Below are 17752 nucleotides of genomic sequence, written 5' to 3' on the forward strand. Positions count from 1 at the left end.
TCACAAACCCAGAATCAAGAACAAAGCTGCCCAAGAATACACACGTGAAGATGGATCAAAGACTAGGGTTCATGCATGTTCTTGACGTGTTCTTCACGAGATCTTCATTTGGATCTAGACTCACGTGCACTCCTCGACATGAAGACCTCGGCTTCACTCTCCGACACACCGTGGCACTCACCCATCAACCCAAGATCGCGGTTCAGTACCCGGTTTGTTCCGGGCTGACCCGCGACACTTTACCTTTGCTATATATACATTTTGAGACTAAAAACCTAATCATCTTATCTCTTATCTGTTTTTTTTGCTTTAAGAACTTGCCTCTTTGGTGAAACTTGATCATTCTAATCCGATACCTCGTTTTTGCATGAGAAATCTTGTTCTTTCTTTATTTCTTTTATCATCTAACATTAAACTCCTCATCATGACCAGCTACACGTCTTGCAAAGGACTTAGTGAGCTCGTTATGATTAGTGAGTAGTCGTTTAAGTGGCTTTAGATGAGTAGATTAGGGTGCTTTCAAGGTAGATTAGTGGGTTTAGGTGTCTAGTCCTGCAAGTTTCATTCTTTAACCGACGAGATCTCTAGGCTGGATCCAAGCACATCACTTGAGGTTCAGATCCGAGACATATCTCGCATCAAAAGTGTTTGTAGAAATGTCTGAACCACTCGGTTAAGGGTTTAAGAGTTTTTCATCGCGAGAGTAATAGTTTGTTCTCTTAAATGACATTTTTGAACTGATTCTTATTGCTGATTGATTCGATGCTTCTCAAAAGACATTTTTGGTATGAAGGAGGATCAATTTAGATGCTTAATACTTTCATGAGAAGATTAACATGCCTTGAGTTCAAAGTTAAATGAAACCGCTTGATGTTTTGATTCATTAACCCACTAGTTGAACTTGGAAGCACCCGAGTCAAGTATCTCGTCTAAAGTCTCTTGCTTTATTACCTATTATCATCATCTGAATCGCTTAGTTATCATTTGCATCTTTGCTTTGTTTGATTCTCATCATTTATCTTACTTACATGCTTAATCGTTATTATTTAGCTTAGAAAAACCTTCACCTTTTTATCTTGACTTAAATAAACAAACAACATAGACTAGTGTCTCGTTGACAAGTCTGGATTGACACCTCTTAGTACTACTTTGACAAGGGGATTGATAGCCCTGAGACTTAAAAAGAATTATCTATCAATTGGCGCCGTTGCCGGGGATATTTTATCTCAGATATTTTACAACTAAAGCACAGAATCTCCACAAGTCATTATCACATTCAACTCTTTCACATTCATTAAGCTCGTAACCGGTGAATCAAATGATGCAATGTTCACAGAACCGCCTTTACCGTACGACGACAACATCAACCGGATTGAGAGGCGAGCTCGCGAGAGGGAACGGCATTTTGAACAACTTGGAATGGCAGAACAGCAAAGGATCGAGCAACAGGCTCAAGAAGCCGAACACCAGGCTCATGCTAATCAGGCGCAGGCAGGCAGGAATGAACAACAAGCCTATGTTAACCAACAACAGGCTCAAAGGAACGAGAGGCTTGCTCAGCAAAACCAACAACAAGCTAATAGGAACGAGCAACAAGCCCACCATGTTCACCCGCCACCGCCACAAGCTCAGAGACAACCTCCTCCGGTCTTTGTTGGAGAGAACGACCGAGCTAATGCGCACCAATACCGAGCTGGGATTCAAGCTCCACCGGTTCAAAACAACAACTTTGAGGTTAAAGCTTCCCTGCTCAATATGGTGCAGAACTCAAAGTTCCACGGTCTAGCCGGAGAAGACCCTCTTGAGCATCTAGATCAGTTTGATCGGGTTTGCGACCTAACTAAGATCAATGGTGTCTCGGAAGATAGCTTCAAGCTACGCTTGTTCCCATTCAGCCTCGGTGATAAAGCTCACCAGTGGGAAAAGAACCTCCCGAGGGGTTCTATACAAACCTGGGAGCAGTGTAAACTGGCGTTCTTATCAAAGTTCTTTTCCACATCACGCACGGCTAAGCTCAGAAACCAGATCTCAAGCTTCACGCAGCACAACAACGAGAGCTTTAGCGAAGCTTGGGAACGGTTTAGAAGCTACACTAACCAATGCCCCCACCACGGCTTCTCAGAGGCATCCCTCTTGAGTACTTTATACCGAGGTGCACTCCCCAAGATCAGAAACCAACTCGACACAGCTTCAAATGGAAATTTTCTTGGGAAAGAGATCAATGCGGCAATGGAACTAGTCGAGAACCTAGCCATGTCTAATGATACTTATGGAGAAGACTTTGATAGAGTAGACCGTACAGAGGGCTCCAATGAAGAACAGCGTATGAAAAAGGATATAAGAGAGCTTCAGAGCAAGCTTGACAAGGTTCTGATGGCGACACAAAAGCCAATACACTTTGTAGGCGAGTTTGTTGAGCAAGGGCCAAGTTTTGACAATGTTAATGAAGATGGTCTAACTCAAGAGGAGCTGAACTACATAGGGAATCAGCAGAGGTATCAGCGGTTTAACAACTACAACAGTAACCCAAACCTCTCATATAGAAACCCGAATGTAGCTAACCCTCAAGACCAAGTGTACCCTGCTCAGCAACAACAACAAAGCTATGGTACGCAAGCTCCTTTTCAGAATACCTTCCAGCCCAAACAACAGTTCAGTGGGCAACAGCACGACTACACTCATCAGAATCAAGCGGCTCAGGGTAACAACTTCACCAGCCAACCGCAACATCACAAGTTTCCACCAGGGTTCAATCCGCAGCCGATGGGTAATCAGCGACAGAATCAGGGAACGGGTCAGAATCAGATGGGAAACGATGTCTGTGGGATATTACAGCAACTGTTACAGGGTCAGCAGAGAGTTGAGAGCCAGCACGCGACAATGCAGCAAGATATCAGAGAGCTTAAGCAGAATCAAGCCTCTACATCATCCCGAGGCCCGGCTTTACCAGGTAAACCGGAGCCCAATCCCAAGGAGTACGTGAACGCCATCACATTGAGGAGTGGCAAAGAACTACAAGCTCCGAACCCTAAGACTAAGCTCATTGAGGCCAATGAGCAATTAGAGGGGGAGGCAGCCTCAGGTGATGCGTGTAAAGAAGCAGATTTTGAGAAAGAACCGATCAAGGACAAAGGAAAAGAGGTGGAAAAGACAACTGAGCTTGAAAAGCCATACGTTCCACCACCACCTTACCAACCCAAGATACCGTTCCCAGGGCGTTTCAAAAAGAAAATCTTAGACAAAGCCAAAGCGGTCTTTGAGAAACACTTGGAGAACACGCAACTCACCTTACCCATTATAGATGCTTTCTTAGCTATACCACAGCTTGGGAAGTTTCTAAAGGATGCGATCCTCAACAAGACAAAGGAGCTCCAGGGTATGGTAATACTGAGCCATGAATGCAGCGCCATAATACAAAGGAGGTCTATACCAAGGAAGCTATCCGATCCGGGCAGCTTTACCTTACCGTGTGCTTTAGGTCACTTGAAGTTCTCAAACTGCTTGTGTGATCTAGGAGCTTCTGTGAGCTTAATGCCATACACGGTGGCGAAGAGATTGGGATACAAGAGTTACAAGCCGGCCAAGATCTCTCTTATACTAGCTGATAGATCGGTTCGCTTACCGGTGGGTTTGCTTGAGGATTTACCTTTAAGGATCGGTGAGATAGAAATCCCCACGGACTTCATAGTTCTTGAGATGGACGAGGAACCATTGGACCCTATCATCTTGGGCCGACCGTTCCTAGCGACCGCAGGAGCCATTATAGATGTGAGAGGAGGAATGATTGAACTACACATCGGTTCCGAGCATATGAAGTTCAATGTGAAAGAGATGATGAAGAAACCGACCATTGGAGGTCAGGTTTTCTATGTGGAAGTGATGGAGGAGCTAGCTGATGAGCTCCTGGAAGAGTTGAACGCAGAGGATCCGTTACAAGTGGTCCTTACACGTGAACAAAGCGAGCACGGTACTTGAACGAGGAAAGCAAGGTGTACAAGCAACTTTTGGACCAACCGAAGGAACTTGGAGCTGAGGCTAGGTTTTTGGAGCTCAGGAAGAGTGGCCTCGACATCTTAGACAGCGAGGGGTCCATGGGAACAGAGGAGACACCTCGGGATATCATGGCCGTGGCAACTCATATCGAGGCCGATGGTAATCCGCGCGAGAACAAGGAAAAGGCCGAGGAAGCTGTTCCGGGCCAATGTAGCTTTGATACCGATTGGAATGAGGCAGACGCTCCCCCTATTGAGCTCAAGCCTCTACCAACAGGGCTCAGGTATGCGTTCTTAGGCTTGAACTCCACTTTCCCTGTGATCATAAACGATAGTTTGCTTGAACATGAAGAACGTGCATTGCTTAATGAAATCAAGAAATTCAGGAGAGCAATAGGGTACTCCTTGGCCGACATAAGAGGAATCTCACCTGATATATGCACTCATCGGATCCACCTGGAGGACCAAGCCATGTCCTCTATTGAGCACCAACGTCGCCTTAACCCGAACCTCAAAGAGGTGGTTAAGAAGGAGATACTAAAGCTCCTTGAGGCAGGGATCATATATCCAATCTCTGACTCTCGGTGGGTATCTCCTGTGCACGTTGTGCCCAAGAAAGGTGGTATCACGGTGGTAAAAAATGATAAGGATGAACTCATAGCCCAAAGAACTATAACCGGCCATCGCATGTGCATTGACTATAGGAAATTGAATTCTGCATCAAGAAAAGATCATTTCCCTCTACCATTCATTGATCAAATGCTTGAACGGTTAGCCAATCATCCTTATTTCTGTTTTCTCGATGGATACTCTGGATTCTTCCAAATACCAATAGATCCAAGAGACCAAGAGAAAACGACATTCACTTGCCCTTATGGCACTTATGCTTATAGGAGAATGCCTTTCGGTTTGTGTAATGCACCGGCCACTTTTCAAAGATGTATGATGCACATTTTCTCTGATCTAATTGAAGAGAAAGTCGAGGTGTTTATGGATGATTTCTCCGTATACGGCTCCTCTTTCTCCGAATGTCTTGCTAATCTTTCTCAGGTTCTAAAGAGATGTGAGGAGCATAGGCTTGTATTGAACTGGGAGAAGTGTCATTTCATGGTACAAGAAGGCATTGTCTTGGGGCACAAAGTATCAGAGAAGGGAATAGAGGTGGACAAGGCCAAAATCGAGGTGATGGTGAACCTACAAGCTCCGAATTCTGTAAAAGGGATAAGAAGCTTTCTTGGGCACGCTGGGTTCTATAGGCGGTTCATTAAGGATTTCTCCAAGATAGCTAGGCCTTTAACTAGGCTATTGTGCAAAGAGGTGGAGTTTATCTTTGATGAAGAGTGTGAGGAAGCGTTTAAGAGGATCAAGGAGGCTTTGATCAGTGCACCAATTGTACAAGCTCCCGATTGGTCTTTACCATTCGAAGTGATGACTGATGCATCTGACTATGCCGTGGGAGCTGTCTTGGGGCAGAAGAAAGATAAGAAACTCCATGTGATTTACTATGCCAGCCGCACCTTGGATTCAGCTCAAGAAAAGTATGCAACCACCGAGAAGGAAATGCTTGCCATTGTGTTTGCATTTGACAAATTCAGGAGTTATCTAGTGGGATCGAAGGTCACGGTTTACACAGATCACGCGGCCTTGAGGTACTTGATGTCTAAGAAGGACGCTAAGCCGAGGCTTTTGAGATGGGTCCTATTGCTCCAAGAATTCGACATGGAAATACTTGACAAGAAGGGCATTGAAAACGGGGCCGCAGATCATCTCTCAAGGCTGAGGATTGAAGAAAAGGTCCCCATAGACGATGCTTTACCTGAGGAACATCTCATGCTGGTACGGTCTTACTTAGAGGTGGAAGAGGCCAACACGATCAAGGAAAGAAGCCTCCCATGGTTCGCGGATTTTGTGAACTACCTGTCTTGCGGTTTAGAGCCACCGGATCTTGATGCCTATCAGAGGAAAAAGTTCTTTAGAGATGTGATGAGATATCATTGGGATGAGCTGTATCTTTACGTGCTTAACAAGGACCATCTCTATAGGCGATGCTTGGCCGAAGAAGAGATCCATCCGGTGCTACAAGAATGCCACGGTTCAGCGTACGGTGGTCACTTAGGTGCATTCAAGACGGTTGCCAAGGTTTTGCAAAGCGGCTTCTGGTGGCCGACTATGTTCAAGGACGCTCAAGATGTGGTATCGAGATGCGAGGCTTGTCAAAGGCACGGTAACATATCCAAGAGGAATGAGATGCCCCAAAACCCAATCTTTGAGGTCGAGGTCTTCGACTGTTGGGGCATTGACTTCATGGGTCCCTTTGTGAGTTCATACGGAAACCAGTACATCCTTGTAGCGGTGGACTATGTGAGTAAGTGGGTCGAGGCTGTTGCATCCCCAACCAACGATTCAAAAGTGGTGGTAAAGCTTTTCAAAAGTATCATTTTCCCACGGTTTGGAGTTCCAAGAGTAGTAATCAGTGATGGGGGAAGCCACTTTATCAATAAGACTCTTGAGAGTCTTTTAAGGAAGCATGGGGTAAAGCACAAGGTGGCCACACCTTATCATCCGCAGACTAGTGGTCAAGTGGAGGTCTCTAACCGACAGATAAACAAGAGAGGGAGCTACCTCAGTTCCTCTTCTTGAACTAGAATCAGCCTGAAAAGGTATGAAAAGTCAAACTTAGTGACGTTAAAGACCCCCATTGGAACCTCACCGTTTAACTTGCTCTATGGGAAAAGCTGTCATCTACCGGTTGAGTTGGAATACAAAGCATTGTGGGCAGTGAAACTTCTGAACTTTGACATCAAGACTGCACAAGAGAAGAGGGTTTTACAGCTTCATGAGCTTGAGGAAATCCGGTTAGATGCTTTTGAGAGCTCTAAGATCTACAAGGAAAGGACCAAGGCGCTTCATGACAAGAAGATACACAAGAGAGAGTTCAAAGAAGGAGACCAAGTTCTGCTGTTTAACTCGAAACTCAAGCTATTCCCTGGGAAGTTGAGATCCAGATGGTCCGGTCCATTCAAAATTCTTGAAGTAAGGCCTTATGGAGCGGTTGTTCTAAAAGGAAAAGATGGACAAGGCTTTGTGGTAAACGGTCAGAGGGTAAAGCACTACCTGGCATCAGAAACAAGAGAGAGAGCTACCTCAGTTCCTCTTCTTGAACCAGAATCAGCCTGAAAAGGTATGAAAAGTCAAACTTAGTGACGTTAAACAAAGTGCTCTTGGGAGACACCCCAAGCTTATCCTTGTACATATTTCGCTTTTCATCTTCTTTTTCTTTTTACTTGAAGCTTTTTGAAGGGTTTGTTAAGTGTTTCAGGAGTTAGATGGTGAATCTTGATGATGAGAGTAAGAAAAAGCTTGAAAATGACACGGCCTGATGAATTAAGTCCTAGAGTGTACGTAGCCTCGGTATCGACCCTTGGTATATACATACCGCGGTCACCTTTTACCGAGTAAAGCCTGAGAACCTCGGCTAGACTCCTCGACTCGATTTCATCATAGCCGTGTCCGAGAAGTGTCATAGTGAAATGACTAAGTGTGGGGGAAGGCCACGGTGTAAACACCTCGGTATAACTATACCGAGGGGCAAAGTTTACTTAAAACAGTCTATAACCTTGATCCGAGACCGCGACCAGTCTACACCGGGGCCGGACCGTTTAAACCCCCTGCACCAAGTGATTCTTTGTTAAAACAAGTGACCTCGGCATGATACCCTCGTGATGGAGCATACCGAGGTGCCCAGTTTCAAGAATGATCAAAAACATAAACACTTGGGACACTTGAGTCAAAGAAGAAGGTTTGCGCGGACTAAGGAAAAGATTTGAAGACCGCGGGGAAATTCTTGTTAACTTGAGCTTAGCCCACTCGGCTTGGTGCCCTCGTGGTAGAACAAGTCGAGGCCGCTCAAGAGAACACGAGAAAAACCACTCTAGTCCGTACGGCTCACGTCATTCCCAAGTCGCGCCATTTGGAAGCTTTGCGCGGTAATTTGTATTTAAACGACCGGTCAAAGCTGTTTTGGCGCGGGTCAACGGTCGCAGCTGGAGGAGAAGGGGGGACCAGTCCCACTACAGTCCAAACGCCAGCTGGAAAGCGTGACACCGCCCATACCAGCCTCCATCCCGAGCCAAAACCGAGAGTTCGCCTTCTTCTCTCTTTTCTCTGCATTTAACGAGCACATCTCTCTCATTTCTCATCCATTTCTTGTGATTCCAAGCGTTCTAGACTCGTTAAGGTGTTGTATATTCATCATAAGCATTCCACTAAGCTTGAATCTTGGATTCCCAAAGGTATTTGCATCTTAAAGAACTAATCTTTTTCCTTCATTCTTTGCGAGCTTTATTGTTTGTGAAATGTGGAATCGATTCTTTTAGAACATGTCGGCCTTTGGGAACAATTTTAAAAATTCCATCACGATAGATAACATAAGAAAAACCGGTCTTTGCTCTGAAAATCAGTTGTTCTTGAATTTTTAAAATTCTTGAGAAAATGCGCTTGGAATCGGTCTTAATGATGCTTTGAGATGTTGAGCTGAACTGTTTAGATATCGTGTCTTTCTTTGCTTGTTCTGGCTTGTTCTTACTTCCTTTGATGTTTGGAAAAAGCTATAACCCTGGTCTTGTTAGAGAAAAAGCTCTGTTCTTGCTATCTTAAGAGACATGTGCTTGTTGATGTACATGATTCTAACGGTCTTTTTGAGGATCTGCCTTGCAGATGACCGTCGACCGAGCTGTTCCCACTCATGAGACGGACAAAAACGAGGTCCAGAGGAGGAGTACAAAAGGGAAAGTCGTGGAACAAGCAAGAAACCCTCCGTGAGATCCGATGGTGAGCCAGCCGCCAAGCGAGCAAGGAACGCCGAGCTCACTCTGGTTCCAACCCTTGAACCAAAAAGGAATGGGGAGCAGGCAGCCACTGAGAACGATGGGGACGAGCTGAGAGCCATAGTCCCTCATGAACCCGATTGTGGCAAGAAGGCCAAGAAGGAACCAAAGCCCGAGCCCGAGGAGGAACATTTCCCGACTACTGAGGAGTACTTGGACCACTTTAACTCTATAAGAGTAGCTCAAGGTCGGTTCCCTGATATGGAGCTGTTGAGGAAGCTTGAGATACTCGATGATGTTACACTCATCTTTCAAAACATGGGCTTGGCCGAGTTATTCATGATGAGCGATGTTGCTTACGAGGGGATCACACAACAGTTTCTTGCCACTTTGGAGGTTGTCATCTACCCCAAGAGAGATCCCAAGCGTCTACATGGCAAAGGGTTCGGACACATTGAGTTTGACATAGAAGGCGTGCACTACAAGGTCAGTTTCAAGGAGCTTGATGAGATATTCGGATTTGAAAGGAATGGAAGCTCGCTTGACAAGTTTGTGTACCCTCGTGATGAGTTGGCCGCGTTGTGGGAAACGATATCTTTTGGGCCTTACTTGGGAGGCAAGAGCAAGACAAGCTGCATCAGGAACCCTGCGATCAGATACACCAACCGGGTCCTGGCCTCTACGTTCTTCTCTACATACAACCCTGGTGTGATTCACACGGCAGAGCTTGAACTGTTGGGACTTGGACTTAAACCGCTCATCACTCAAATGAAGAACAAAAAGGAGTTCCAAGGGCCAATGCATGTACCGTCTTTAGGAGCGTTCTTTGCGATCCAAATGCTCACCTATAGACACAATGTGTGGTGTGACCGAAAGAAGAAGGGAGCAAGGAGGCTTCAGAACGGTTGGATTGTCACTAAAATCTTGAGAGCTCAAGGGTTCATACTCCCTGATTCACCATCGAGGCCGAGTCTAATTAATGAGCAATACCTAAGTAAAAGTGGTTTCTTTGGAGGCAAGTCAGGGGATAGATGGGTTTACAACTTCACGCTGATGCACAGGGACGGTACACAAGTTCTACTGCCTAACCGAGGCCTCACCATGCTTGATAAGCAGTGTAACGTCTCCTTCTATGTCCTCAAATATCAGTTGTACAACCCATCTCTCGGCCCACCAATGCGCAAGTGCACCAAAGCCATACCTAACAAGCCTCAGAACGAGAACGGCCCGGCCGGAGGTGAGAATGAAGAAGAACGGCACGCTGAGAGAAGGATGGGAGCAAGCCGATATCATTTTGATCCATACGTGTGGGGTGAGCCTGAATACCACACCAAGAAGCTGTATTTGCGAGTGAACACTCTCCAAAAGTGGTGTAAGTGGCAAGACAAGACCATTCATGCCTTGGTGGACTGTGTAAGGCACCTGAAGAAGAAGGTCAAGCAGCTCACACGGCCATCTTCTCCGGACAAGAACTCGGGGACCTCAACCGCACCAGTTACACAGGAGGAGGTTGGGGAAAGCTCAAACGCAAGGAACCCGGAGTTTCCACCAGGCAAAGAGGATTGGATCGACCCTGCCTTGGCATTCTTACCTGAACCCTCGGATAGCAGCCCACCACGTCAGTCCACACCCTCCTGCTCAACATCAAATCCCTCGTACTACTTGGGATCAGACCTCTCCGACTAAGGTATCGACTTCAAACTCTTGTACATATGCATCTTGTCTATATCATCCTGCATTCGTTTAGTTTGTCTTTTTACTTCTCTCACACGCTTTTATAACACACGGGACTGTGTTATTCAAGTGTGGGGGAGGAGCTTTGTGTTTTCTGATCTTGTTTTCTTTGTTCTTATTTGACTTTTGCATTCTTGAGTCTCATTTAGCTTTGTACATATGGTAAAACCTCATCATTAACATTCTAGTTGCATCTCGCATTCTAAGATCGAGTCTAGTTGCATCATTTAGGATTGCATCAGTGCAAGGAGCAATGATAGATTTTTTCCTAGAGAGTAAATCACTTGAGAACTTGAACTAAATATGCTTGTGAAACTCATTCTGTGCTTGTAAAGCTTGAAACGATTTGAATCTGAGAAGCAAGTCTAAATTACACTCAACTCTAGTTAAGTGATAACCCTGAACTTGAATTGTAAATATCTTTTGATGCATTGCTTGAATTGGCTTGTGGATACCGATATACATACTTGAGCTAGAATCATTCTTTTCACCACCCTCTTTTCCTTTGCTCAAGTAGCTGAATCCGCATCATGGATCAGTTCCCTCACCTTGAACCCAACTTTCTTTTCGAGCCAATGTTTGTGTGTGAATTGTAAGGCCACCTTGGACTGAACTTAGCAGAAAGTGTTAGGTTTAGAGCGACAAGGGCATGTCTCATTGAGTGCTACGTTCTCATCAAGGAACTGAGAGTATTGGCGAGAAATAAGTGTGGGGGAAAAGATCTATTGGTGAGTGGAAAAAGGTGAGCTGAGAGAAAAAGAGAGAGTGGGAATAGCTAGGGGAATGAAAGAAAAAGAATCGAGTCTTGAATTTGAAAAGAAGAGCTCTGTTGTTCTAAAAAGAAAAGTATAGTCTCTGAAATGAAAAGAAGCCAAAAAGGCTCAAGTGTTCTAAAAAGAAAAGAAAAGAGGCTAATCGCTGTAAAAGAAAAGAGCTGTTTGAATAAGTAAACACCAGAGGCTTGAAAATCAAAACAAAAGTGAGTCCCCTAATGAAAAAGAAAGCGATTGAGAGAGTGAGGATCTTGAGAGGGTGAGCAAGTGAGAAAAGCTTTGAGTGGAGTGTGGGGTGTGATGAGTCTTGCCCTTGTATGCATCGGTTGCTTTTTACCTTTAGCATTCTGCCAAAGTTTGGTCGTTCATTGAGTGATCCCATTGTTGCATTGCACCCGCTTGAATATTGATGAGATCATTTTTATCTCATGACCTTACCCTAGCCAAGCCAGCCTATTTGAACATTGCATCATTTGATTCACCGGTTACGAGCTTAATGAATGTGAAAGAGTTGAATGTGATAATGACTTGTGGAGATTCTGTGCTTTAGTTGTAAAATATCTGAGTATGGCTTTGCATTGCATATTTGAGCATGAATCCAAGTTCTCTTTGTGATCACTTCTCTCTAAAAAGGAAATATGAGCTCCATCTGCATTACAACCTCTTTCTCTCATTTGTTCTCTTCGCTTGAGGACAAGCAAAGGACAAGTGTGGGGGAGTTGATATGTCTATATTTTACATCATTTAGAGAGCATTTTAGAGTCCTCATCATGTGTTTTCCCATGTAAATTGTGTCTTTAGGCATGAAAATAGGATTTAGGGCTTGCATTAGGTCCCAAAGAGTTTTGCATGTTTTGAAGTCTTTATCAGGTGCTTTGGGAGTCGTTTGGAGCTTAAGAAGAGGAGCAGAGGAGAAAACGGTGAAGAAAAGGGTCAAAAATGGTGAAAACCGCTTGGAGAAATTTCTCGGCCAAATCGCGTACCGGACGGACAGAAACCTCGGCCAAAATCCTTACCGATCGCTCAGCACCGGCCAAATTCCTTACCGATCGACCAAAGTCAGCTTGGGTCGAAGATCGGGTGCAAATACCATGGGTTGAGTTTTTGGCCGAGGCGAAGGAATTTTTACGACCAAAAAGCTTACCGCGGTACACAGCCCTCGGCCATTTTCCTTACCGCGGGAAGCTTTTCTCGACCAAAATTTGTCCTTGTCCGCGCGTTTCAAAGATCAGCAATCCGGGGAACCTTCCGGTCCGAACCAGTTGGCGGGGTCTTCAGCAAAGTCGGAGATAATCAGGCAAAGATCCCAGAACAGTTGGAATCATCCAATTCGGACCAATGGGGAGAAAGATACAGCCTCCGGAAGATGCACCAACATTACGCGCACCCGAGAACCGAACGGCGGAGTACGAAGGCTACGGCGGACGGAGCCTTTCCGGACCAAATCAGCTTGCCCGGTCTTCATCAAAGTTTGAGATCTGTGAAAGACCTTTTCAGAACAGTTGGGATCGCTCAATTCGGAGCAGTGGTTTGAGAGATAAAGTCTCCGGAGTTCACATCGGTCTAAAAAGCTTATTTTCTGGTGATTCCAATGCGGTTCAAAGATGTGAAATCCAGGAAGCCCTCCGCTTCCCAAGCTCCGACGGTTTCTTCACCAAAGTTCGAGCTTATTGAGTCATCTTGACTATGGAACTGGTCTCAGAGCATTTGGAGTCGTGGGTTGAAAGTTACTGTTTTCGGAGGGTGACATGGTCGATACGAACCCAAATATGTTGCGATACGCGCTAAGTGTTTTATCAGGGCTCGGCATCGTAACCTCGACATCGGCCTAGTCAAGGCTCGTATTTTGGAAGTATTCTGAACTAGGCCTCGTGCTGACGCCTCGGCACGTTGGAATCAAGGCATGCACACGTAAAAAATGAAGCTGGAAACGACTAAGTGTTGAACGTGCACCTCGGTGTAGCGACCTCGGCGTGCATGCCGGACCCTGTTCGCTCAAACCCCTCGACTACCAAGCGCCTCGGCATTTCATGCCGAGGTCCATTGTCACAAACCCAGAATCAAGAACAAAGCTGCCCAAGAATACACACGTGAAGATGGATCAAAGACTAGGGTTCATGCATGTTCTTGACGTGTTCTTCACGAGATCTTCATTTGGATCTAGACTCACGTGCACTCCTCGACATGAAGACCTCGGCTTCACTCTCCGACACACCGTGGCACTCACCCATCAACCCAAGATTGCGGTTCAGTACCCGGTTTGTTCCGGGCTGACCCGCGACACTTTACCTTTGCTATATATACATTTTGAGACTAAAAACCTAATCATCTTATCTCTTATCTGTTTTTTTTGCTTTAAGAACTTGCCTCTTTGGTGAAACTTGATCATTCTAATCCGATACCTCGTTTTTGCATGAGAAATCTTGTTCTTTCTTTATTTCTTTTATCATCTAACATTAAACTCCTCATCATGACCAGCTACACGTCTTGCAAAGGACTTAGTGAGCTCGTTATGATTAGTGAGTAGTCGTTTAAGCGGCTTTAGATGAGTAGATTAGGGTGCTTTCAAGGTAGATTAGTGGGTTTAGGTGTCTAGTCCTGCAAGTTTCATTCTTTAACCGACGAGATCTCTAGGCTGGATCCAAGCACATCACTTGAGGTTCAGATCCGAGACATATCTCGCATCAAAAGTGTTTGTAGAAATGTCTGAACCACTCGGTTAAGGGTTTAAGAGTTTTTCATCGCGAGAGTGATAGTTTGTTCTCTTAAATGACATTTTTGAACTGATTCTTATTGCTGATTGATTCGATGCTTCTCAAAAGACATTTTTGGTATGAAGGAGGATCAATTTAGATGCTTAATACTTTCATGAGAAGATTAACATGCCTTGAGTTCAAAGTTAAATGAAACCGCTTGATGTTTTGATTCATTAACCCACTAGTTGAACTTGGAAGCACCCGAGTCAAGTATCTCGTCTAAAGTCTCTTGCTTTATTACATATTATCATCATCTGAATCGCTTAGTTATCATTTGCATCTTTGCTTTGTTTGATTCTCATCATTTATCTTACTTACATGCTTAATCGTTATTATTTAGCTTAGAAAAACCTTCACCTTTTTATCTTGACTTAAATAAACAAACAACATAGACTAGTGTCTCGTTGACAAGTCTGGATTGACACCTCTTAGTACTACTTTGACAAGGGGATTGATAGCCCTGAGACTTAAAAAGTATTATCTATCAACTCCTATAGTGACTATGTTCTTCTGAAGCTAGGTATGGATGATCTGATACAGCACTCTCGTGGCTCTGATCGATCCTAGGCTCAGATAATAGGTCATGAATCTACTCTCATGCTGTATGAACAACTTAGAAGAGATGAGATCCAGAATATGGCTAAGAACAATAGATATCCTAATCGATATATATGCTTATCGATATCTTCAAACAACTTGACTCTCTGAAACTAATCTACATGATGCAATGAATGATAAATTAGACATTGAAGAATGCAAAAGAATAAAACAGAAAAGTTAATAAGATAAAAAGGAGAAAAAACAATGGATCTGGGAAAGAATCCCCTTTTCCATCGCCTAACCCTAGAAAAACAGAGTTTGGTGGCTCAAAATCTCAATACAGGAGCACACACCCATTTAGGGCTGCTAAACAATGTATTTATAGGTCCTAAGGTCTTCCAGGTCTCATTTAGGGCTTCTCTGAGGAGAAATGGCGAAGTGGGCTTTGAAGTTGGGCCTTGTGGCTCGTCCTAAGGTCCACCTGGGGTGAGAGTCTTCCAGGGCAGGTAAAACATGTGTTTCCCCCTGGTGAGAGTCTTCCGGGACTGGTGAATTGGGTCAACTTGTTCTCCATGTATCTTTTGATTGCACCGTTGGATCTTTGTGATGTAAAGTGCTATGGAAAGCTGGTTGTCTCCTCTTGATTGTCTCCAAATTTGAGCTGGAGCAGGCGGTGAGAAAGTCTTCATTTGAGGCTAAACTTCTGACGGTCTGACTCTGAGCTAAAAATGTGGATTTCTTCCATTTTGCCATCATATTCCCCAAGTTTCCTGAAAAGAGCCTTGAAACTACAAATACATAGAAATCATAATAAAAGTTCCTAAAACAAAGCAAAACCTTTGAAAAAGTATTTGAAATCAATGGTGAAAAGTGGTCAAAAATCAGGTGTTATCAATGATCCAGGACTTGCTACTGGTCATTAAAAAACAAAATCATCCCAGCCGATTTCCAAGTCTTAGAGATGGACAAAGACAAAGAAGGACCTTTGATATTTGGTCGCCTATTCTTAGCAACTGTAGGTGCTATAATTGATCATGCAAATCGCTGTTTAGTTTTCTTAAATATGGACAGGAAGAAGTTCTATAAGACCACACCGGATCAAGCTCCAAACCGCAAGGACAAGAGCAAAGAGAATATGTTGGAAAACAAAAAGGAACTAAAAGCACTTGCATCCAAGCAATTTGCAAAGATCAAGATAGTGGTACCACCAGACATTAGTAAGGAGAAGGAAGAAAACCTTAAAGAAATTGTTGAGAAGAAAAAACATGTCTTCAAGGATGCAAAAATCCTTAAGAAGGGAAAGGAAATTGAGATTTAAGATGAAGGAGATCCAAAGTACAGGCTAAAGAGGATCCCAAGGACTCATATTTCAAGAGATCATGCCTCTTCTTCTCAATCCTAATCCTACCAAGAGTCTAGCTAAAAGACTTTAAATAAAAGCGCTTGATGAGAGGCAACCCATTTGGTATGATTTTCTTTTCTTTTAATTTCTTTTCCATTTGATCTTTTTCTTTTTATGCATTTCAGGTTTTCATAAAACCCAGAAAAACCAAAAACATTCAAAAAAATCAGAAAAATACAAAAAGATAGGAGGAAGAAACCGGAAACCGAAAAGAAGCATGCGAAGCCAGAGCCATTTTGTGGCAGCTGCGGCGAGGCCTTCATTTGCCGCGGTCCACGACCTTCACCCGCGGGCCGCGCACACCTGACCTGCGGCCGGGATTTTTCTGCTTCCCGACTTGTTTTCACGATTTCCCGCAAACCAGAACTTCAAAATCCTGATTTATTCCGCGATTAAACCGAGAAGTTCCCGAAACATTAAACACACCAAGGTAAGTCCTTAAAAGATTTTAAAATAATTTTTTTAGGAAAAACACCTTTTTAAAAGAAAATGAAAATTTTAAAGATCAAAAGGCTCTTTTTCATCATCTTTTCCAACAAGCTTGGAGATATTGAGAAAACACCAGATTTCAAACTTGACAAATCTCTTTCAAATTTTTGAATTTATCTCACTCTTTTTCAAAGGAGATTCCAAATCAAGCATCACATCACACTTTCACCAAGGTGTGGATCCAAATTTCTCACTTTTTCTTATGAATTCAAATTTAGAGTTTTCTTAGAATAAGTAGAAATTCACCTTAGGATGATTGGAGATCATCTTTGAGCTCAAGACTAGACTTTTGGATAGTTTAATTGCATGCAAACCTGGACCATATAGATTTGAAATTTTCAAAATCTGAGATTTGGACACTTGAGAAATCAAAATTTGAGGTACTGTTTGACTCAGCTTAGCAAATCTGGATTGTTTGGTTACTGTTGATAGATAACATGATTAGAACATATGAATGAACATTAACATCATTTTTCTTTAGAGATCTCATATATGTTGAACATCACTATATCGATTTTGACCAGGAACTCCCGGATTTTGCAATGTTTGATGCAATTACAGTTTGTTTTGTCATGAGAATATGTTTGTGATAGCTGTATCAATATCTTGCTCACAAAATCGATTCAAAAGCAGCTTCACTTATTCTTTGTCTCGAGAATTTTGTTTTGCAGGCCATGGATCTCTCTCAGGTACTACTCATTCGAACTAAGAAGAGTCCTCATGCAAAGAAGCCCTACTCGCAGGAGACATACAATGCATTAAACGAGACGCAGCTGAGTGATGATAAAGCTTTCTCCACCTTCATATCTGCACAGAGAATAATCTTTCCAGGAGAGATTGAGAGAGCCCCCACTCGAAAATATGTACCTCGGAGAGCTAAGTCTTCCTCTAGGCCGAAGGTGAAGTTTGTTAGTAAAGCCATTGATCCAGACATCAACTACCTGGAGCAGTTTGAGAAGCTGAAGATCAACCCAACTCCAGCAATTGATTACTCTGCTCTTCAGATGCTTGAAATCAGAGAATATGTGATATGGTATCTTGATAGGCTTGAAATGAGATCATTCATGGAGCAGAGTTTTCCAACCTATGAGAGCCACACCAGAGAGTTCCTTGCATCAGCGACCTTGTGCTACAACAAAATAGCTACTCCTAGAAGCTCTAGATGGCACACTCTCCTTCTCTATTGAAGGTCATGTGATGCTTTGAAGCTGCCATATTGTGATGAGATTTCTTTGGAGAA

The 17752-nt window shown here is 43.7% G+C and overlaps 1 non-coding gene across 1 annotated transcript; it reads right to left on the reverse strand.

Annotated features, from left to right (window-relative positions):
- Positions 1-2010: 2010 nt before the first annotated feature.
- Positions 2011-2117, reverse strand: LOC112090142. Its single transcript, XR_002901492.1, has one exon. It is a non-coding gene; the product is annotated as a small nucleolar RNA R71 (small nucleolar RNA).
- Between the last annotated feature and the right edge of the window lie 15635 nt (positions 2118-17752).

This window comes from Eutrema salsugineum, unplaced genomic scaffold, assembly GCF_000478725.1.
Source record: "Eutrema salsugineum unplaced genomic scaffold, Eutsalg1_0 scaffold_11, whole genome shotgun sequence".
In the NCBI taxonomy this organism is placed as follows: Eukaryota; Viridiplantae; Streptophyta; class Magnoliopsida; order Brassicales; family Brassicaceae; genus Eutrema; species Eutrema salsugineum.